This window comes from Acipenser ruthenus, chromosome 7 (genome assembly GCF_902713425.1).
Source record: "Acipenser ruthenus chromosome 7, fAciRut3.2 maternal haplotype, whole genome shotgun sequence".
NCBI lineage: Eukaryota > Metazoa > Chordata > Actinopteri > Acipenseriformes > Acipenseridae > Acipenser > Acipenser ruthenus.
In genome coordinates this window covers 21,558,749-21,582,128 of record NC_081195.1, presented here as the reverse complement: position 1 = coordinate 21,582,128, position 23,380 = coordinate 21,558,749, and the positions used below count along the sequence as shown (strand labels likewise).

Genomic DNA, 23,380 nt, shown 5'->3' with positions numbered 1-23,380 from the left:
TTAGTAGCTTATTGATCCCAGAATCTCATCAAGCAGCTTCTTGAAGGATCCCAGGGTGTCAGCTTCAACAACATTACTGGGGAGTTGGTTCCAGACCCTCAATTCTCTGTGCAAAAAAGTGCCTCCTATTTTCTGTTCTGAATGCCCCTTTATCTAATCTCCATTTGTGACCCCTGGTCCTCGTTTCTTTTTTCAGGTCAAAAAAGTATCCTGGGTTGATACGGTCTATACCTTTTAGGATTTTAAATGCTTGAGTACGCGGTGATCTGAGTCTTCTTTGTTCAAGACTGAATAGATTCAATTCTTTTAGCCTGTCTGCATACGACATGCCTTTTAAACTCGGGATAATTCTGGTTGCTGTTACTTTGCACTCTTTCTAGAGCAGCAATATCCTTTTTGTAACGAGGTGACCAAAACTGAACGCAATATTCTAGGTGAGGTCTTACTAATGCATTGTAAAGTTTTGATTTAAATTCAACACTTCTCACAATATATCCAAGCATCTTGTTGGCTTTTTTTATAGCTTCCCCACATTGTCTAGATGAAGACATTTCTGAGTCAACATAAACTCCTAGGTCTTTTTCATAGATTCCTTCTTCAATTTCAGTATCTCCCATATGATATTTATAATGCACATTTTTATTGCCTATGTGCAGTACTTTACACTTTTCTCTATTAAATGTCATTTGCCATGTGTCTGCCCAGTTCTGAATGCTGTCTAGATCATTTTGAATGACCTTTGCTGCTGCAACAGTGTTTGCCGCCACTCCTATTTTTGTGTCTATACCAGAATCTAAATCATTAATGTCGATTAGGAATAGCAGAGGACCTAATACTGATCCCTGTGGTACACCACTGGTTACCTCGCTCCATTTTGAGGTTTCTCTCTAATCAGTACTTTCTGTTTTCTACATGTTAACCACTCCCTAATCCATGTGCATGCATTTCCTTGAATCCCTACTGCGTTCAGTTTGAGAATTAATCTTTTATGCGGGACTTTGTCAAAAGCTTTCTGGAAATCTAAATAAACCATGTCATATGCTTTGCAATTTATCCATTGTCGATGTTGCATCCTCAAAAAAATCAAGCAGGCTAGTTAGACATGATCCCCCTTTCCTAAAACCATGCTGACTGTCTCCCAGGATATTGTTACCATATAGGTAATTTTCTATTTTGGATCTTACTATAGTTTCCATAAGTTTACATATAATAGAAGTCAGGCTCATTGGTCTGTATTTACCTAGTTCGGTTTCGTCTCCCTTTTTGTGGATCGGTATTGTTTGCAATTTTCCGGTCTGTCGGTAGAACCCGTGTCAAGAGACTGTTGTATGATCTTGTTTAGCGGTTTGTAAATAACTTTTATTTCTTTGAGTACTATTGGGAGGATCTCATCCGTCCCAGCTCCTAGTCCCTTTAACACTTCTGCCTCTGTTATGCTAAAGTTATTTAAAACTGGATAGGAACAGGTCTACATGTGGGGCATGTTGTCCGTATCCTCCTTTGTAAAAACCTGTGAAAAGTAATCATTTAATGTTTGCTATTTTTTTTCTTTGTCTATGATTTTGCCATTTGTGTCTCTTATACATTAAACCTTTTCTTTGAATGTTTTTTCAGCAAAATCTGGGGGCGGGATTTCAGGGGCGGATTTTGGGCGGGGTTTTTTCGGCAAAATTTGGGGGCGGGATTTTTGCTGCAAAATCTGTGTGGGATTTTGGGCGGGGTTTTTGCTGCGCAAAATTTGGGGGCAGATTTTTTTCCGGTAAAATCTAGGGGCGGGATTTTGGACGGGTTTTTTCGGCAAAATCTGGGGGCGGGATTTCAGGGGCGGATTTTGGGCGGGGTTTTTTGCTGCAAAATCTGGGCGGGATTTTGGGCAGGGTTTTTTCAGTAAAATTTGGGGGCGGGGTTTTTTGCTGCAAAATCTGGGGGCGGATTTTGGGTGGGTTTTTTTCGGTAAAATCTAGGGGCGGGATTTCAGGGGCGGATTTTGGGCGGGGTTTTTTGCTGCAAAATCTGGGCGGGATTTTGGGCGGGGTTTTTTCAGTAAAATTTGGGGGCGGGATTTTTGCTACAAAACCTGGGGCGGATTTTGGGCGGGTTTTTTTTTTTCGGTAAAATTAGGGGCGGGATTTTGGGGCAGGATTTTTGCTGCAAAAGCTGGGGGCGGGATTTCAGGGGCAGATTTTGGGCGGGGTTTTTGCTGCAAAATTTGGGGGCGGATTTTGGAGCGGGGTTTTTGCTGCAAAATTTGGGGGCGGATTTTGGGCGGGGTTTTTGCTGCAAAATCTGGGGGCGGGATTTTTGACAATTTGGGGGCGGGATTTGGGGGCGGATTTTTGCGGCAAAATTTGGGGGCGGATTTTGGGCGGGGTTTTTTCGGCAAAATTTAAGGGCGGGATTTTAGCAAAATCTGGGGGATTTTGGGGCAGGATTTTTGCTGAAAAATCTGGGGGCGGATTTTGGGCGGGTTTTTTTTCGGTAAAATCTAGGGGCGGGATTTTGGGGCAGGATTTTTGCTGCAAAAGCTGGGGGCGGGATTTTAGGGGCGGATTTTGGGCGGGGTTTTTGCTGCAAAATTTGGGGCGGATTTTGGGCGGGGTTTTTGCTGCAAAATCTGGGGGCGGGATTTTGGGCGGGGTTTTTTTTGACAATTTGGGGGCGGATTTGGGGCGGGGTTTTTTTTCGGAAAAATTTGGGGGCGGGATTTTTGCTGCAAAATCTGGGTGGGATTTTGGGTGGGGTTTTTTCGGCAAAATTTAGGGGCGGATTTTGGGGTGGGATTTTTGCTGCAAAATTTGGGGGCGGATTTTGGGCGGGTTTTTTTTCGGTAAAATCTAGGGGCGGGATTTTTGCTGCAAAATTTGGGGGCGGATTTTGGGCGGGCTTTTTGCTGCAAAATCTGGGGGCGGGATTTTCGGCAATTTTTCGGCAAAATTTAAGGGTGGGATTTTGGGGCAGGATTTTTGCTGCAAAATCTGGGGGCGGGATTTCAGGGGCTGATTTTGGACGGGGTTTTTTTGGTAAAATCTGGGGAGGGATTTTGGGCGGGGTTTTTTCGGCAAAAGTTGGTGGCGGGATTTTTGCTGCAAAATCTGGGCGGGATTTTGGGGCAGATTTTGGGCAGGTTTTTTTTGGTAAAATCTGGGGAGGGATTTCGGGCGGGGTTTTTTCAGCAAAAGTTGGTGGCGGGATTTTTGCTGCAAAATCTGGGTGGGATTTTGGGCGGGTTTTTTTCGGTAAAATCTGGGGGCAGGATTTTGGACAGGGTTTTCGGCAAAATCTGGGGGTGGATTTTGGGTGGGATTTTGGGCGGAGTTTTTTTGGCAAAATCTGGGTGGGATTTTGGGCAGGGTTTTTTTTGGCAAAATCTGGGGGCGGATTTTGGCAATTTGGGAGCGGATTTTGGCTGCAAAATCTGGGCAGGATTTTGGGGTGGAGTTTGGGCTGGGTTTTTTCAGCAAAATTTGGGGGCGGAGTTTTTGCTGCAAAATATCAGGATTTTGGGGGCAGATTTTTTGGCAAAATTTGGGCTAGATTTTATCGAATTTGGGTGAAAAAACCTAAAAAAAAAAAAAAGCATTTGTTAAAGAGATGCTTATGTTAACATAAAGGGATGTATTGTGCCTCTGGAAGCTTTTTTTTGTCGCTCACACAGCAGAGTAGGGATACTGTTGATTGAATTGAGATTCAGCACTGCGGTATACATTCAAATGCCAGAGTGACAGCTGCATTGATGGATCTTAATGGTTGTGTGGTAAAACATACTGAATGACAGCCTTAATTTGACAATATAAACTAAACTATTGTGCATTGTGGTGCTAGAGAGGAGAGGCTACCAGCACATCACTCTCAAGATGAGTCTTCACCACTCATCCTCCTACCCTGTAGCTGTGCATTGTGGATCTAGAGAGGAGAGGTTACCAGCACATCACTCTCAAGATGAGTCTTCACCACTCATCCTCCTAGTCTGTAGATGTGCATTGTGGCGCTAGAGAGGAGAGGTTACCAGCACATCACTCTCAAGATGAGTCTTCACCACTCATCCTCCTAGTCTATAGCTGTGCATTAGGGGTGCAACATTACGGTGTAAATCAAATAATTACAAAATACATATAAAGCTAAAACGATTTTTGGGGAAAAAAAGATAAATAAAAAACCACTTACCTGCATCTTGTAGCTTCCCACGAGCGCCTGTTCAAGAATTCCATGACATACTGGGGGCAAAAAAGATCCAAAACGACAAAATACGTTTCAGAACTAGTCTCATGAGATCTAGTCCCCATTTATTAGATGTATATTGACATGTTACAAGATTAATCATTTCTCTTATGTTGCTATTATCCCAAGCCTGCCTTGGTCTGGAGGGAGCCCCCTTTCTCTTAGCAGAGTGACCACACTATCTTCAAACCATCAATTCAAAAGGTCAGTGCACGGATTAATCCACCATTACCCTTTTTCTAAACTTGTGACTTTGAATCAAATAGAAACATGGTTGCATTGCAAGGCTGTGCGGCTGGAAGGTTTGTGTTGCTGCACACAGCAGAGTGGATATGGTGCTGAATGGAGTTTCAGAAGCTCATTCCAGCTCTGTGGAGGCGGATGGGTTTCAAACAGGTGTTCAGGGAGGCATTGATTTATTAAAACACTACCAGAGACAAGAGGCTGGCTGGGGTTCACACTTCACTGGGCAAAAGTAATGAAAAGAGAGCAGAGAGTTGAAAAGGTCAATAGGACTTGGATAAATTAGCAGATATGGACAACACATGGTACAAGACTGACATAACAAACACCTCCCCAGAATATATCAGACGATTTCTGAATCCAGCCTCTCGTGATATGGAAAATGTTTTCAGTTTCATTTTGTAAGAAATATTACTGCACAAATTTACAGGTCAGAGCAACAGCTATATTGATAGATCTTACTGGTTGTTTGGTTTAAAAAAACAAACAAAAAACATTGTGCATTGTGGCGCTAGAGAGGAGAGGTTACCAGCACATCTCTCAAGATGAGTCTTCACCACTCATCCTCCTAGTCTATAGATGTGCATTGTGGATCTAGAGAGGAGAGGTTACCAGCACATCACTCTCAAGATGAGTCTTCACCACTCATCCTCCTAGTCTATAGATGTGCATTGTGGCGCTAGAGAGGAGAGGTTACCAGCACATCACTCTCAAGATGAGTCTTCACCACTCATCCTCCTAGTCTATAGATGTGCATTGTGGCACTAGAGAGGAGAGGTTACCAGCACATCACTCTCAAGATGAGTCTTCACCACTCATCCAGGTCTTCAGGTGTAATGATCATGGGTGTCATGGTTCATGGTGTAGGGGTGGTTTATAATACTTTCTTATGATGCATTGCATTGCAATAGAGGCTTGTATTGTTTGAAGTGTGACACAAGACCATGAGCACAACATAACTCATGGTATTGCAACGTTAGGAGGAGAGGTTATCAGCACATCACTCTCAAGATGAGTCTTCACCACTCATCCTCTTAGTCTACAGATGTGCATTAGGGGTGCAACATTAAGGTGTAAATCAAACCATGACAAAATAAATAAAAAAAGCTAAAAACGTAAATAAAATAAATAAAACCACTTACCTGCATCTTGAAGTAGCTTCCCACGAGCGCCTGTTCAAGAATTCCATGACATACTGGGGGCAATAAAGATCCAAAAAGACAAAACACGTTTCAGAACTAGTCTCATGAGAACTAGTCCCCATTTATTAGATGTTTACTGACATGTTGCAAGATTAATCATTTCTTTTTTGTTGCTATTGTCCCAAGCCAGCCCTGGGCTGGAGGGAGCCCCCTTTCTCTTAGCAGAGTGACCACACTACCTTCAACCATCAATTCAAAAAGTTCAGTGCACGGATTAATCCACCATTACCCTTTTTCTAAACTTGTGACTTTGAATCAAATAGAAACATGGTTGCATTGCAAGGCTGTGCGGCTGGAAGGTTTGTGTTGCTGCACACAGCAGAGTAGAGATGGTGTTGAATGGAGTTTCAGAAGATCTTTCCAGCTCTGTGGAGGCGGATGGGGTTTAAACAGTGTGCAGGGAGGCATTGATTTATTAAAACACTACCAGGAGACAGGAGGCTGGCTGGGGTTCACGCTTCACTGGTGCAAAATGATAAATCATGACACTTTCTTTACATTACTTATTGTAATAGGAGGTATATGTATATATATTGCGATTCAAGACCAAAAGCACAGTATAGCTCATTGCATTGTAGTTCACCAAGTGCTTCTTGAATGAAGAATAAGTGGGTTCATGTTATGCCTCATACAGGTTGATGTCAGGACATCACTTGCATTGCATCACAGCCTGCATATTGCAATACCCATCGTATCATGACATTAGTGTATTGTTACACCTCTGTACACTCTGCTAGCTAGAGAGGAGAGGTTACCAGCACATCACTCTCAAGATGAGTCTTCACCACTCATCCTCCTAGTCTATAGATGTGCATTGTGGAGCTAGAGAGGAGAGGTTACCAGCACATCACTCTCAAGATGAGTCTTCACCACTCATCCTCCTAGTCTATAGATGTGCATTGTGGAGCTAGAGAGGAGAGGTTACCAGCACATCACTCTCAAGATGAGTCTTCACCACTCATCCGCCTAGTCTATAGATGTGCATTGTGGCGCTAGAGAGGAGAGGTTACCAGCACATCACTCTCAAGATGAGTCTTCACCACTCATCCTCCTAGCGTTCAGGTGTAATGATCAGGGGTGTCATGGTTCATGGTGTAGGGGTGGATTGTAATAATTTATTTTATGTGCATTGTATTAGTTCTGGATAAACCATAGACGTGTCGTTTAATAAATCCCTTTATTCAGGCTTGGCATACATCAGCACAACGTATACAGCAGTCACCTTTCCAACAGGCGGAGGTGGAGTCCAGTCTGTTCTCATCCAATGAAGTCTAGCAACAGTGTGGAAAGTGACATTCCTACAATATTACTATCGTTACACTGTGTAGGCGCGTCATTTTACTGGCCTTTAAAATGCTTTGCCTGCATTCCAGTGCCACTTTCAAACAGCCTCAAGTATGTGGTTTAGCAGGATGAGCTCGATATTATAAGAGGATAGTGGATGGACAGCACTCGCATAGAAACAAAACAAAGTACAGAAAGACCTTAAAATGAGACCAACTGCACAAGTCAGCCACTGTAGGATTCGACATGCATGGAAAAGAATGGGACAATAGATAAGTCCATTTGTGCAAATATACCCCCATGGTAGATTCAGAGTACAGGTCAAGCACATCAACCCCCCCCAGTCTTTAGCATGTGTGGGCTACACATCTTAATCTTGCATTAAAGTAACACAGCGTGTTGATGCTCAGCTGGGCAAGTGGGAATTGGGGAGGCGGTGGTTTGGACAGTCCCTCGAGCAGCACACATGCCACTATGCAATCCCTGTCTTTATATTGCAGAAATCTTCACTATCGTTGGTCTGTATTCGAGATGCAGCCCCATGGAAACAGATCCTCGCTGAAAGTAAAGGGCAAACGGAAGAAGCAAGGGGTCAACCACTAGAGGAATCCAGGTCAGTGCAGCGTTTCAGGGGCACAGAGATACAGACAGTAAGGAGATATGAACACAAGACAGCACAGGAGATTTAGGCATTACTCTCTATTGAGCAAAACAAGAGCACACATCCCAAAAATGAAAGGACACCCAAGAGTCTATTGAGCAAAACAAGAGCACACACATCCCAAAAATGAAAAAGGACACCCAAGAGTATTGAGCAAAACTCCTTCTGGGAAACTAAAAAAAAAACACCAACCCCAGAAACCATAAACAATTAGCAATTCAACACTAACATCTGGAAAAATGACTTTGTACAAAATCAACCAGTAAATTCTGATCAGGCCACTATCATCCAAGAATTAAATTATTTAGAAAAAATAAATCAAAACACAATCAAAACCCATTGATGCCCCTGGCACACGGCAAGACCAAAAAAGCTAGCGGCCCAGACAGCATCAGCAATGAAATGCTGAAACACAGCAGCCAGATCAGGAAGCCTGGCTCAAAATATTGAACCTGGTCTAAGAGCTGGGTGTTTCCCTGGGATCTGGAATCAAGGACTGATAACCCTGATTTATAAAAGAGTGGAGACAAATTCAACCCCAACAACTACCAGGGCATCTGTGTGAACAGTAGCCTGGGGAAGGTGTTCTGCAGTATCATTAATACACGGATACTGGCCTTCCTTACAGAACAGTGTCCCGAGTAAGAGTCAGATTGGATTCTTATCAATCCATCCGACTACATTTACACCAGACACACCCTAAAATCGACATGAATATATTAAAAAAAAAAAAAAAAGTGCACAAGACAACAACCTCGAAACAAATTGACACATCTAAAAAATAAATACATCCAAAATAGGAAAAATATAAAATCACAAAACAAAAATCACCAAAAACAGAAAATTCCAAATTGGCAGATTATTTAACCAAAATTAAAAAAACACTAAAGACAAACGTTAACAAAAAAATCTCAGTGACCACAGCCTGGCCATCGAAACTGGCCGACATAAGCTTTATAACTTATTGAGTATGATGAAGGGGTTTCGCTAAAGGAGGCGTTTAATGGCATAAAAAAGTATTTTTTTTTTTTTATTTATTTTTTTTTAAACCACAAAGGTCGATTTCACCCATTCTCTGCTTGAATTGAAAAATATCGAATAGTAGCAAGCCTTGTTATATGTGATATGACAATGGAAAGAGTTTACCAGGGAGGGTTGTTCTCTGCCATGTGTTGCTACCTTCAGGGACGTTGCGAGACAGCCGCCTGTCTGCAGAGAGCTCTAGACAGAGAGCAGCCTGTCGGTGCAGAGAGCGCTCTAGACCGCACACCTGCTTCCAAGCCTGTTTCATGGGCTCAGCAGCTTCATTTCATTACACAAACACAATAAATACAGAATTGAAATGAACAGCATTTGATAATGGGTCCATGCAGCGCTACATGCCCGTTATCAAAGGTGTCATCTGTATAGTTAGCGTGACAAAATGAAACCCGCGCCGCTGAGCCCATGAAACGGGTTTGGAAGCAGGTGTGCTGTCTAGAGCTCTCTCTGCATAGACAGGCTGCTCTCTGTCTAGAGCTCTCTGCAGACAGGCTGCTTTCTGTCTAGAGCTCTCTCTCTGCAGACAGGCTCCTCTGTCTGGAGCTCTCTGCACTGACAGGCTGCTCTCTGTCTAGAGCTCTCTCTGCACTGACAGGCTGCTGTCTGTCGAGAGCTCTCTCTGCAGGCAGGCTGCTCTCTCTAGGCTGCTATCTGGTTGTTTTATCTCACAGCTCGCTGCAGGCATGTCCCATGTGGCTCCTCCACAGTGTCTCTGAAAGCAGCAGCACATGGCATGGCAGGACCCTCCCTGGTAAGGCTCTGGAGCTCGAGACACATCACAGTGCTGCTCTCCACATGCAGCTACACAAACACTACAGGGTGTGAGATCAGCGTGGCCGTCACTCTCAACGTGCACACTGTTCATCACAATGCTGCTCTCCACATGCAGCTACACAAACACTACAGGGTGTAAGATCAGCGTGGCCGTCACTCTCAACATGCACACCGTTCATCACAGGCACACCATGCTCTTCAATACAGTTTGCTGTAGATCTGAAAACTGCTGCCCTGGGCCATTACATGGTAATTAAACAAACAGAGTGCTGGTAAGCACAATCCTTTCAAATCCAGCACCTTTACCATTAGAGACATCCGATTTATTCTGTAACTAAACGTCCTTGCCTTTCTCAGTAACCAAATTGACTGTTTATTTCTAACCAAGCCCTTCCAAGTCACCACTGATGGGAAATAACTCCGCTACCAATAGAGGACTGATCCCCATGTCTTCCACCGAGAGTCTCGATGAAACACTGATCAGTGCATTAGCCCTGTTTGGAGCCTAGCAGCTAGCCAGTAACACACACCTGCCTTCAACATTGCTACACTCTTCCCAAGAAATGGCAGAATCCAACACAAGTCTTTGTGCTTTAAGATGTGTTCTTAATGCATACATTACATTGTACAGCTGTGATAAACATTGTGCATCACCTAGAATGGAGACAATAAAAATAAACTTTATGAACATAATTTAGATCTTTCATTTAATCATATAAATCAAAGAAACAAAAACAATATTGCAAAAAAAAAAAAAAAAGTCTACTGTAAGCAATAACAGTAGTGCAGTATTTCATGTTGGGATCTTGAAATGTCACATTTTTCAATTTGTCAGTTTTTTGTGAAGTGTATGGGAAACTACACAGCGGTGTGTAATTCAATATTCATTCAGTGGGTTTCATTCGACTGTAATGAAGCTAGTTAGTTAATCCTATAGGGTGATGCAAAACTTTTGGCCATAGCTGCATATTATCATATGTAACAATATACATGTGTTTGTTTGCTATTGAATCCTGAAAGTGCTCTCAATGAGATGCCCAGCAGACAGATAAAGAAAGGCAGCCTACCTACCTCAAGGAGGGCTTCGTTTCCCATTGCAGTCCAGCTCAGCGAGAACAGCAAGTGAACTTGTGACCCCTCAGGGTCCCCTGTAGCTTCCAGTTCCACACCCGCTTTAAAATCCAGTCTTACCGTCAGTGGATACGGTAACAAGATCATTTCAGTCCCCAAACACTCGATACCGCCCTGGACAGGACTGATGCGACCCTCAATGCTGATGTCCTTTTTAGCTGGGTCACACTTGCTGATAGTTGACGCTAACTTGTGGACTTGGTGGATTTCTAGACCAGGCAAGTAATGAGCTCATTAGCCCTCTTGGTGTAAAGCATTCGTTCTCAGTTTCTTCAGAGTGCATTGTAGAGTTGTAGGATGGGCTTGCCTGGTTCTGGGTGGTTGAGTGCATTCAGGGAGAGAGGTCCCGCTCTGGGCAGTGTTCAGGTTGAGAGTGCTGTGACTGGGCGTGTAGCGTTGCACACTAGGGGGTGCACATGGGACTGCTTCTCAGAGTCGCTGGTCTCCATCTCTGAGCCTTGCCTCTTCTCTGTAGAGTTGGCTTCTCCTCCTTTTAGGCTCTGCCTCAGTATTGCTCCCAATTGCACAGCTCATTTCAGTCTGGTGTGGGAGCAGATCAGAACCTCTTGAATAGTCCAGTTCTCTGGCAGGTTGTAGTTCCGAGATAGTTGTTGGTACAGCAGTTGATCCAACTCTAGTAGTCTTGGAGTTGAAATGTGGCGTGTTCATTTCAACTGCTTCTCCTTTTGGAGGTTGAAGCTCTGTGCTTGCTCGTTCTCTGTTCTTTTGGAGGTTGAAGCTCTGTGTTTGCTCTTTGTTCTTTTGGAGGTTGAAGCTCTGTGCTTGCTCTCTGTTCTTTTGGAGGTTGAAGCTCTGTGCTTGCTCTCTCTCTGTTCTTTTGGAGGTTGAAGCTCTGTGCTTGCTCTGTTCTTTTGGAGGTTGAAGCTCTGCACTTGCTCTCTCTCTGTTCTTTTGGAGGTTGAAGCTCTGTGCTTGCTCTCTGTTCTTTTGGAGGTTGAAGCTCTGCGCTTGCTCTCTCTCTGTTCTTTTGGAGGTTGAAGCTCTGCGTTTGCTCTGTTCTTTTGGAGGTTGAAGCTCTGTGCTTGCTCTGTTCTTTTGGAGGTTGAAGCTCTGCGTTTGCTCTCTGTTCTTTTGGAGGTTGAAGCTCTGTGCTTGCTCTTTGTTCTTTTGGAGGTTGAAGCACTGCGCTTGCTCTCTCTCTGTTCTTTTGGAGGTTGAAGCTCTGTGCTTGCTCTGTTCTTTTGGAGGTTGAAGCTCTGTGCTTGCTCTGTTCTTTTGGAGGTTGAAGCTCTGCACTTGCTCTCTCTCTGTTCTTTTGGAGGTTGAAGCTCTGCGTTTGCTCTCTCTCTGTTCTTTTGGAGGTTATGAAGCTCTGTTTCTCTCCCTCTCGCTCCTCTGTTTGTTCTAGCTCTGTGTGGAGGTGCTCATTCTCTCATCTTGTTGTTGCAGCAGTGAGATTAGGGGCCTGTGCTGCTCTTGCTGGGGCTCCTTCATTTGCTGGAGGTCTCCTGTCTGCTGCGGTTTGTTCTGGAGAGCCGTGCTTGGAGCGGCTCTCTCTTCTGGAGAGCCGTGCTTGGAGCGGCTCTGTTTTGTTCCAGTTCATCCCCTGTCCTCTCCAGTCTTGGAAGGTCAGAAGCGAGGGAGGCAGCAGCAGCGCAGCGGGTCACTCCGAGCGTCGCTCTCATCTTGGGCTTGTTCTCACATTGCCAGGCTTGTCTTGTTGGGAGCTTTCCAGCTCAGCAGTAGAGTGATTTTGCCATTGAAAAGGAAGAGGGAAAAAAAGAAATTTAATAGGGAGAACAAAATAAAACAAGGCAAAAAGAAAGAGCAAATACATATTTAGAGTTTAATGCAGTATAGTCTTAGATGTTCTAAAACGTGTGGATTTGCTGGAGCCAGTAAATCAAGTTATGCTGAAAACGCAGCATGTATTCCAATAACTTGATAAATGAGAGGGACCCCCAGATTATTCATACACTGGTTACTCTGTGGAGCAAGGATTTCACTTCTTTACAGAGTTTATTATTCTGCAGGGTAGGTTTGAATTCAGAGTGCCTGTAATGTATTCATGTCAACACCAGTGTGATCAAGCGACTGTTCTTTAGGAATTATTCACTTAGGATTAAAATCGCCTGCGTGGCCATTGGTTTGCTTTTAACATTTCAATCTGCCTGCATTGAACCAGAACGCGTTCGATACCAAAAGAAAGCTCTTTATACAAGAGCAAACAAATAACAACCCATATCAAATTAGGAGTGATGTGGAAGTTTATTTCCTTAAATACAGCTACAAGCATGATTAAATTCATACAGAGAGGAGATGGTGCTTCACACCTTCTCTTCAGCAATTTCCATTGTGCTGCTGATCCGTTTCAGCAGGGAAATCAATCTCTGAATATTTATCAATTGTTTAAGCAATCGTTTGATTTATTTGTTTGATGCATTTGTACAACAGGACAAAACAGAAGAGCACTCAAGTCACGAGTCAAAGCAACGTCTATAGAATTAAACAAGAGATTCTCTCAAAATTACTTGGCTTAAAAACGTGTAATTGCATGCAGTTTACCTTGAGGACTCTTCCCTAGTCCCCCCCTTAAACAAGCAAACAAGAAACGCATGAAGCTGTTGTTCTTCAAGAGCAAGGCTTCACTCCTGAAATTCCTCATTTCACATCCAAGATGTTTCAGTACTCCAGCATGTGACAAAGTAACTCTTACAGTATTATATACAAGACATTCTCCAAAGTGACGACTTAATGTAAATTAGAAGATACCAAAATGAAGCTCCGCCACGGCTTAGATCATTAAAATAGAGCCCCAGCATGTAAACCAAATCACACTGCAACCCACAGAGAAACTGCAGCTTCCCACTTTAAAATTAAACAGTGAAGCTGTTCAATCTCACCTCTGCAATTAGGGTCTCAGAAGTCAGTTACTTGAGCAGTCCTTTGACTGTTTTTAGTAACTAGTAGATGAAAGTCGAAACGAAACAGCACGTGCAATTCTTCAATACTGGAGAACAATCCAGCCACGCCCGTGGAGACGGGATGTGGAATCGGGATGTGGAATCGTATCCCATTCATGGCTTTACTGTTACTATGAGTTAATACAGCACACAACACTAGCAGTCCTCCACAAGGTGGTGCACTTGTGCTGGAAACAGCAGCTCACATCCAGAGGCTGCCCAGCCTGCCTACCAAACCTTTTCAACCCGCGGGTCAGTTCAGCACCCAGCCCTGGCTTCCAGCGGATTCAAATGCACATTAAAAACCCCCATGCTGCCGACAGCAGCACTGAACTCAAAGGCTGGAGAGCGAGGGGGGGTTGGGAGGAGACACAGGCACGTCTGAGTTTATAACTCAAACTCTTCTCTTATAGTTGAAACCGTAACTCCGACACAATCAAACCCTTCCAGTGTGCTACCAATGCCATGCAGTGCATTGGCTAATTGAAGGATCTCTACAGTTGGGTTTACTGACATTCTGGAGAAGTAGCTGAACAATGATCACACTGCTCGCCTGTACAAACACTAGTGTAGTTATTGTGTGTGCGTGCGTGCAGAAGCACATATCACAATACAGTAGTTTCAACAATTACTAAAACAACTCAAACTCGCTTGGTACCAATTCAATGCTGTTCGATGGGACCTCCAGTAATGTAGAGACTTCATTGGTATTCATTACAGTGGACACATCCTTTGTGATGTCATCCTCTGAAAGTGACATCACAGTTGCATGCTGTAAAATAGTAGGCTATTAATTATCCTTCGATTCGAGTTCTGGCCAGTTGAGACTCTCCAGTTTGTTTAAACAACGATGATATATTCATACAGAACGACAAAACAAACAGCAATAGCATTCCAGTCGTGAGTCAAAGCAGCTTCTATAGAATGAAATACAAGCGTTTCCATTCCAGGCATGAGTCAAAGCAGCTTCTATAGAATGAAATACAAGCGTTTCCATTCCAGGCATGAGTCAAAGCAGCTTCTATAGAATGAAATACAAGCGTTTCCATTCCAGGCATGAGTCAAAGCAGCTTCTATAGAATGAAATACAAGCGTTTCCATTCCAGGCATGAGTCAAAGCAGCTTCTATAGAATGAAATACAAGAGTTTCCATTCCAGTCGTGAGTCAAAGCAGCTTCTATAGAATGAAATACAAGCGTTTCCATTCCAGGCATGAGTCAAAGCAGCTTCTATAGAATGAAATACAAGCGTTTCCATTCCAGGCGTGAGTCAAAGCAGCTTCTATAGAATGAAATACAAGCGTTTCCATTCCAGGCATGAGTCAAAGCAGCTTCTATAGAATGAAATACAAGCGTTTCCATTCCAGGCATGAGTCAAAGCAGCTTCTATAGAATGAAATACAAGCGTTTCCATTCCAGTCGTGAGTCAAAGCAGCTTCTATAGAATGAAATACAAGCATTTCTCTCACAATCACTTTGCTTAACTGCAACTTACCAGGAGGACTCTTCCCTAGTTCCTCAAAAAACAATCAAAGCTGCGGTTCTCAGAGCAAGGCTTCATTCCTGAATGCCTGATTCTGTATCTGAAGTGTTTCAGCACTCTAGCATGTGACACAGAACCTCCTACAGTAGTACATACAAGGCATTCTCTAGAATGATTTTGCAATGAATACCTGAAGTTACCAAAATGAAGCTCCGCTGACGTTTAGATCATTAAAATAGAGCCCAAACAAGCGTCTTTACCAGGAGGGTGGGGTGGATCCGTTCTCAGGAATGCCGTGCCAGACTCGACCGGGATTTGCAGGAGAACGTTCCGAGTGATGGTGAAACCCTGGAATGGGATAGTTTCCCTCTCTAGTCCCAACGGTTCCTGAGATAAGGGTAGAGAGACTTCTAGACAGAGCAGCCTGTCGGTGCAGAGAGCGCTCTAGACCGCACACCTGCTTCCAAGCCTGTTTCATGGGCTCAGCAGCTTCATTTCATTACACAAACACAATAAATACAGAATTGAAATGAACAGCATTTGATAATGGGTCCATGCAGCGCTACATGCCCGTTATCAAAGGTGTCATCTGTATGGTTAGCGTGACAAAATGAAACCCGCGCTGTTGAGCCCATGAAACAGGCTTCTCAGGAACCGTTTGGACTAGAGAGGGAAACTATCCCATTCCAGGGTTTCACCATCACTCGGAACATTCTCCTGCAAATCCCAGTCGAGTCCGGCATGGCATTCCTGAGAACTGATCTACTTGGCTTGGGAGGACCCTCCTAGTAAAGATGCTTGAATGGGTTTATTTTAATGATCTCAACAGCGGAGGAGCTGAAAAGCGTTGCTGTTTCACTGCGTATTAATCCAGCCTGGTGCCCACCACAGGGGCGATTTATTGACCCATCGAAGACCACAGAGCACATTTAAATACACAGCAATGAGCAGGTCTCATTTAAAACACAGCAATGAGCAGGTATCTCATTTAAACACACAGCAATGAGCAGCTCTCTCATTTAAACAGAGCAATGAGCAGCTCTCTCATTTAAACACAGAGCAATGAGCAGCTCTCATTTAAACACACAGCAATGAGCAGCTCTCTCATTTAAACACACAGCAATGAGCAGCTCATTTAAACAGAGCTATGAGCAGCTCTCTCATTTAAACACACAGCAATGAGCAGCTCTCTCATTTAAACAGAGCAATGAGCAGCTCTCTCATTTAAACACAGAGCAATGAGCAGCTCTCATTTAAACACACAGCAATGAGCAGGTCTCATTTAAACAGCAATGAGCAGCTCTCATTTAAACACACAGCAATGAGCAGGTCTCATTTAAACAGCAATGAGCAGCTCTCATTTAAACACACAGCAATGAGTAGGTCTCATTTAAACACAGCAACGAGCAGGTATCTCATTTAAAAAACACAGCAATGAGCAGCTCTCATTTAAACACAGAGCAATGAGCAGCTCTCATTTAAACACACAGCAATGAGCAGGTCTCATTTAAACAGCAATGAGCAGCTCATTTAAACACACAGCAATGAGCAGCTCTCTCATTTAAACACACAGCAATGAGCAGCTCTCTCATTTAAACACACAGCAATGAGCAGGTCTCATTTAAACACAGCAACGAGCAGGTATCTCATTTAAACACACAGCAATGAGCAGCTCTCATTTAAACACAGCAATGAGCAGCTCTCTCATTTAAACACACAGCAATGAGCAGCTCTCTCATTTAAACACAGCAATGAGCAGCTCTCATTTAAACACACAGCAATGAGCAGCTCTCTCATTTAAACACACAGCAATGAGCAGCTCTCATTTAAACACACAGCAATGAGCAGGTATCTCATTTAAACACAGCAATGAGCAGCTCTCATTTAAACACACAGCAATGAGCAGGTATCACATTTAAACACACAGCAATGAGCAGGTATCTCATTTAAACACAGCAATGAGCAGCTCTCATTTAAACACACAGCAATGAGCAGCTCTCTCATTTAAACACAGCAATGAGCAGCTCTCATTTAAACACACAGCAATGAGCAGCTCTCATTTAAACACACAGCAATGAGCAGCTCTCTCATTTAAACACACAGCAATGAGCAGGTATCACATTTAAACACAGCAATGAGCAGGTCTCATTTAAACACAGCAATGAGCAGCTCTCATTTAAACACAGCAATGAGCAGCTCTCTCATTTAAACACACAGCAATGAGCAGCTCATTTAAACAGAGCTATGAGCAGCTCTCATTTAAACACACAGCAATGAGCAGCTCTCTCATTTAAACACACAGCAATGAGCAGCTCTCTCATTTAAACACACAGCAATGAGCAGCTCTCATTTAAACACAGCAATGAGCAGCTCTCTCATTTAAACACAGCAATGAGCAGCTCATTTAAACACACAGCAATGAGCAGGTATCTCATTTAAAACACAGAGCAATGAGCAGCTCTCATTTAAACACAGCAATGAGCAGCTCTCATTTAAACACACAGCAATGAGCAGCTCTCTCATTTAAACACAGCAATGAGCAGCTCTCATTTAAACACACAGCAATGAGCAGCTCTCATTTAAACACACAGCAATGAGCAGGTATCACATTTACACACAGCAATGAGCAGGTATCTCATTTAAACACAGCAATGAGCAGCTCTCATTTAAACACACAGCAATGAGCAGCTCTCATTTAAACACACAGCAATGAGCAGCTCTCTCATTTAAACACAGCAATGAGCAGCTCTCATTTAAACACACAGCAATGAGCAGCTCTCTCATTTAAACACAGCAATGAGCAGGTATCACATTTAAACACACAGCAATGAGCAGGTCTCATTTAAACACACAGCAATGAGCAGCTCTCATTTAAACACAGCAATGAGCAGCTCTCATTTAAACACAGCAATGAGCAGCTCATTTAAACACACAGCAATGAGCAGGTATCTCATTTAAACACACAGCAATGAGCAGGTATCTCATTTAAAACACAGAGCAATGAGCAGCTCTCTCATTTAAACACACAGCAATGAGCAGGTCTATACAGTAAATATGAATCACCATTGAATGAGGCAGGGCTCTTCCCATGGCATTCTCTCTCTTGTTCTAGTGACCTGTTCCAGTTCATAAATAAATGCAATACGAGCACAAAGGAAATACAAAAACAGTGCAAAGTAACATAAAAATGTAAAAATATTCAGATAGAATATAAAAGGATATGCAATAAATACATCCATGTAAAACTGCTTCAGCGCTATAGAGCTCTTCAATGCACACAATAAAAACATCCATGTAAAACTGCTTCAGTGCTATAGAGCTCTTCAATCCACACAATAAATACATCCATGTAAAACTGCTTCAGTGCTATAAGCTCTTCAATACACACGTGTGCCCCGAAGAGGTTCCTCAGTGTAGCGTCTGAAACCACAGCGAGTTTAACAGCTACAGCAAACCCTTTTAAAAACGTACCTGTCTTCTCAAGTATAACACAACTCCAAACAGTCCTTCTCTCTTTGTTTTCCAGACTAGATCTTCAGTGAGATTGTGATCAAGCAGATGTGTCCGATGAGCCGCTGTGAAAGGTACTTTGTGTGCGACACCGAGTGTATTGGGACTAAGTGTGGGGAGGTTCTAGGTCTGCAGCAGTGATCTGCACATCAAACACACTTGATAAGTATTGAAACTTTCACACTGTACACATCCTAATGTATAAACACCAAACCATTTGACAAGCACATTGGAACATGTCTGAACTCTTTCATTTTAACTGGCATCTACCCCTTATATTAGGCTTACTTTCTCTGATTTTGTTTACCGCAAAAAAACGAATCTACAATCAAATTACAGAAATACAACTTGTGTTGTGATTATGTTCAAAGACAAAATGAATTTGGTGCTAAAACGAATCGAGCATTATTAAAACAGAGGCATCGTGTAGCAGGGCTGAGGGGTGTGCTTGTGTGTTGCCCTTTTAAGAAGGGCAGCAGAGATAACAAGCCCCTTTTAAGAATGTAATCAGCCCCTGTATAAAAAGGCCGGGTTGAGAAGTGATTTTTTTTTCCCGGGACAGTGTTCAGTAAACGCAGTGCATGCTTCGACTTGGTAAGAGGGAAGCACCTTGCTTTATTCTTTAAATGCTAAAGTGAATGCTTGTGGTTTTAAAACAGCGACTGTGTTGATATTCTTTGTAGTTTCTGGTTGTTTTATTTAAGCTGGATAATAACGCGTTTGTTTTAATGTGTGGTTACTCGCCGCTCGCAGTGCGCTTTGTTTTTCTTTTTAAATAGTTGTCGCTTCCAGTAAAGAAAGCCGAGCAGGACGCTGCTGTAAGCCTAGCCGCTGCAGGGTGGCTGTTGTTGCAGGAGCAGGTTAATGGCTTGTTCACGGTTTATATTCGTTGCATTTCACGCTTAGCCACGCGTTACACTTTGTCTCGTATTATTGCATATATGGGTCTCTTCCACACAAACCGGGCAGCTGTGGGGATAGGCGGTGGAGTGTTTGGTGCGTAAGGTTGCTGATGTGAATCGAATGGATTTGAACGCGTTATATTGAGATTATAGTTAGCGGGGGTTTTTAGGTTTTTTTTTCTCAGATTGTAGTATATTAACGGGTCTTTCTGACGGAGTAGTAACTGGTTGTAACTTTGTTTTTCACAGATTGCGTGTCACGTTTTTATTATTTAAATTGATTTTTATATTTAAAGGCTTTTTTTCAATTAAGTGTGACGTGTTCCGTTTTATCAATTTGGATGTTTCGCATTCTTCATGTAGTTAGTATTTTATATACGTTTTGAATCGCAGGATTTAATTGCAGTTATTTTTGTTGTATACAACTAGTTAGTTTTTATAGCAGATTGAAAGAAATGCGTTTTTGTATTTCTCACCAGCCTTGCTCGCTCGTTGGCGTAGTTTTGCCGAATTAAATAAACAATTAAAAGGACAAAGTAACACAATCACTATTTAACCACAAGCATTAAAACTAGCCTTTAAAAAATAAAGGAATGGCGCCTCCCAAGTGCTGAAGAAACATGCCATTTATTGCAAAAGCTCTTTCACATTTTATAAATTTGTTTCATTTTACTTGTATTTATTCATTCATCTATTGTATAACAAAATAACTGGTAATAAAGATTCACTCTACCTGATACGACTCTGTGTGCGCCTGTGTCTCTCAAACCGGGTAAGTGACCACCACGGAAGGCGGTGTTATATTCTTGTCCACACGGTGGCGCCAAATCATTGCTTGCTCCCTGAATGACGTGTTCCTCCTTCAGCCCCACCCACTTCCAATATGGCGCGAACTGGTGTTTGCTTTGATGGCGTTTAGATTAGAGAATTTTACTCTAATAGTTTCCTTTTTTCCCCCATGGTAATCTACACGGTAATGCTAGATGCCAGTTTATAGCTTTGTACCACATGGAAGCGGGACTCTGTTTGGTGAAGAGCGCTTTCCTCTGTGCACAAGGTAGGCAAGTATTGTTAAACAAACACAGTCTTTAAACCGGGTTTTAAACTCGCATGCTTTTCCGTCTGTAACGTCTGTCTCTACATGGGTGTTTTTTAAGACGCAGTGTTAGTTTTAAAAGAAAAGTTGGCACAGAAATGTAACTACATTGCACCTAGTTCTCGTTATTCACACACTGTAAATGAGTAAAAACGCCACTGCAGTTTGTAAATGAAAGGGTGCAGTGGTTGCTGCAGTGCTGAATGTTTTAAGAAACGTGTTTTATAGATGTGCTCATTTCCGAGGTCCACTACATTTCAGGGTTTTAAAATGTGCACAGATATATTTTGTATAAACGTTTTAAATCCCCGCTTGATTGAGGCTTACCTTCCTAACCCCCACGCTTGCTTTCTTAATGCTGTGCCTTGTGCTTCTGCAGCTCGTTGTTGTTCCAGGAGACTCGACACTGCTGACCCGAGGACTGAACGAGCCTGCGACCCCACGCCCTGTCCCACCCATATTTATAGTCTTCACCCCACAATGCATATATATATATATATATATATATATATATATATATAATCAATCAATCAATATCTCTCTCTCTCTCTCTCTCTCTATATATATAACATTTCTGTGTGTTTGAATAAATTACGGTAATGGAGCGCAATAAAACAAAACCTGTTCACACCTTTGCTGAATGTAATACAAGATGTTTGTGTATAAGTTTAAATTACGGTAATTGAGAGCGCAGCACACTTTGCCTCTCGTGTATTGTTGGTAAAACAAACCCAGTCGTGCTCCTCATGCTTATTTGTGGCATGTCTCTTCAGTGTGCAGTACTGTAATTAGCGCGCTTGTCCAGTCCTGTGTTCGTGTGTAACTCAAGAGCGCGCTGACTCAGCCACACCCAGCGGTGCGTGTGTGTGTGTGATATTAATGGAGGCGTTTCATTGCAACGCTTCTTCACAGTTGATGTTGTAATAAAGCTGTGCATTGCTGGTCTCTGGGTGCTGTGTGTTTCGTTTCTGCACACCATCGTGCATCACATCAGGGTCTAACCCAGTCCTGCCGTATAACGGGACTGAGGGGTATTACCACACGATACAGCGAGGCTGTCCCGCCCACCCGGTTCAATAAACACAAGAGATTCACAAGACAGGCCGATTTGTATTGAAGAAACACACGCTGGCAGAGCGGAGAGTTGACAGCAAAGAGGCGTCAGGTCTGCGAGGGGAAGCGAGGCATTGCGAACTTCCACATGTACAATGCCCGCCCATCCATCCATCCATCCATCGAAATTAAGCACACATTTACTCAGGCACAATCTTATTTTACTGCAATTACATCATCGGTTACAGCAAGCTCAGTATAATCACCTCCCACGAGACTGAAGATACATTGTTTTATTTATATACATGTAAACCTCGTTTATATGAAGCTCATAAATATACATTTCTATTGTCGGGATCCCATCCAATTGTGTTAGTTTATGGCAACGAGAGCCGGACGCTGCAGGCGGGGAACATTCGGGTCAAATCGGGAGAGGAGGAGAGGCGACACACGACTCCTAAAACACAAAGGAAAGTGCGATGTTAATCCAAGTACAGAAACATGTATTTCTAAAGAACGCAGACACATCCGTAATGCTCATCCAATCCTGGAGCTGCACACACCTTCACTATGCAAACTGACCAATGAGAAGTGAACATACGTGACGCGTAGGTTAAAGACCCGGATGACCTTTGTGTCTCGTGCAAATACATCTGGACATCAAAATAAACTAAACACATTACCAATAACGGTTTACACAATTACTGTATTAATCACAATATATTACTGATTCTAAATCATTTTGCGTGTTTAATTACATCTGTATTTATCAATGTTCCAGAAGTCTAGGTCACATTTTACTGAAGAGTTTTAAAATAATAAATAAACCATCACCATAGCGAGCATAGTGGTTCTGATCACAGTAAAGCGGAGTTCTTACCTGTAAACAGGAACACGTTTCCTGTTTGAATCGCATCGTCTTATCCAAGCTGCACTTTAAGTGGATGGAATCTGAACATACTTTTAGAAAAACCCTTTCCTTATACCAGTACATACTAGCGTCGCTTTAACAGCAAAACTGTTTATCTGAAGTATTTCAATTGCGGGGAAACCTCAGCGCTTCTAGAAATATTTCAAGGGCAGTTCTCATGCCTCATTAAATACGCTTGATGCCACACTCTCTCCGGCGCTCGACGCGGACTCAGGGGCCGGCTGGACTAGAGAGATCTGATCCGGATCTGGACTCGATCGGCGCGGAGCTTCAGCGTGCTTTCAGGACGAAAGTCATGGCTTCCTAAGCGACTGCATAAGACAGCTATGTGCCGCTCATCACCCATGACAGTACTGTGCCAATAATGTAATGTTTTGAATGATACTCCGCTCGCTCCACTGGCTCCCGATCACCGCTCGCATCCAGTTCAAGACTCTTGTACTAGCCTACAGATGCCTTGACCAGTCTGCACCCAGCTACCTCCAGACCCTCATCTCTCCCTACACCCCCACTCGACCTCTCCGCTCCGCCTGCACTAGAAGACTGGCTCTACCTCCGCTACGCTCCCCTGCCTCGAGAGCCCGCTCCTTCTCCACCCTTGCTCCGCAGTGGTGGAATGACCTTCCTACAGATGTCAGGACTGCCCAGTCCCTGACCACATTCCGGCGCCTCCTTAAGACTCACCTCTTCAGACAGCACCTGTAGAACTCCTCTGTTTGTATCCTGGGACACTATCACCCTTCATGTAAATGTGCTTTATTTTGCTCTTATCAGCCCCTATTTTACTGCATTTAATCCTGTACTTCAGAATACTGTAATCTGCCAAGTTTTTAACCTGTAGTATTTTGTATTTAATCATCCTGATGTAACTATCACTATTTAATCATATCCTGATGTAACTATCACTATTATCTGCTGTATTATTGAA

The 23,380-nt window shown here is 43.1% G+C and overlaps 1 long non-coding RNA gene across 1 annotated transcript; it reads left to right on the top strand.

Moving 5' to 3' along the window:
• The first annotated feature begins 3,669 nt into the window (after positions 1 to 3,669).
• On the top strand, positions 3,670 to 20,974 carry LOC117415529 (uncharacterized). The gene is made up of 5 exons (XR_004663611.2): positions 3,670 to 4,422; positions 7,448 to 7,560; positions 18,487 to 18,544; positions 20,356 to 20,429; positions 20,848 to 20,974. It is a non-coding gene; the product is annotated as an uncharacterized LOC117415529 (long non-coding RNA).
• Positions 20,975 to 23,380: the final 2,406 nt, after the last annotated feature.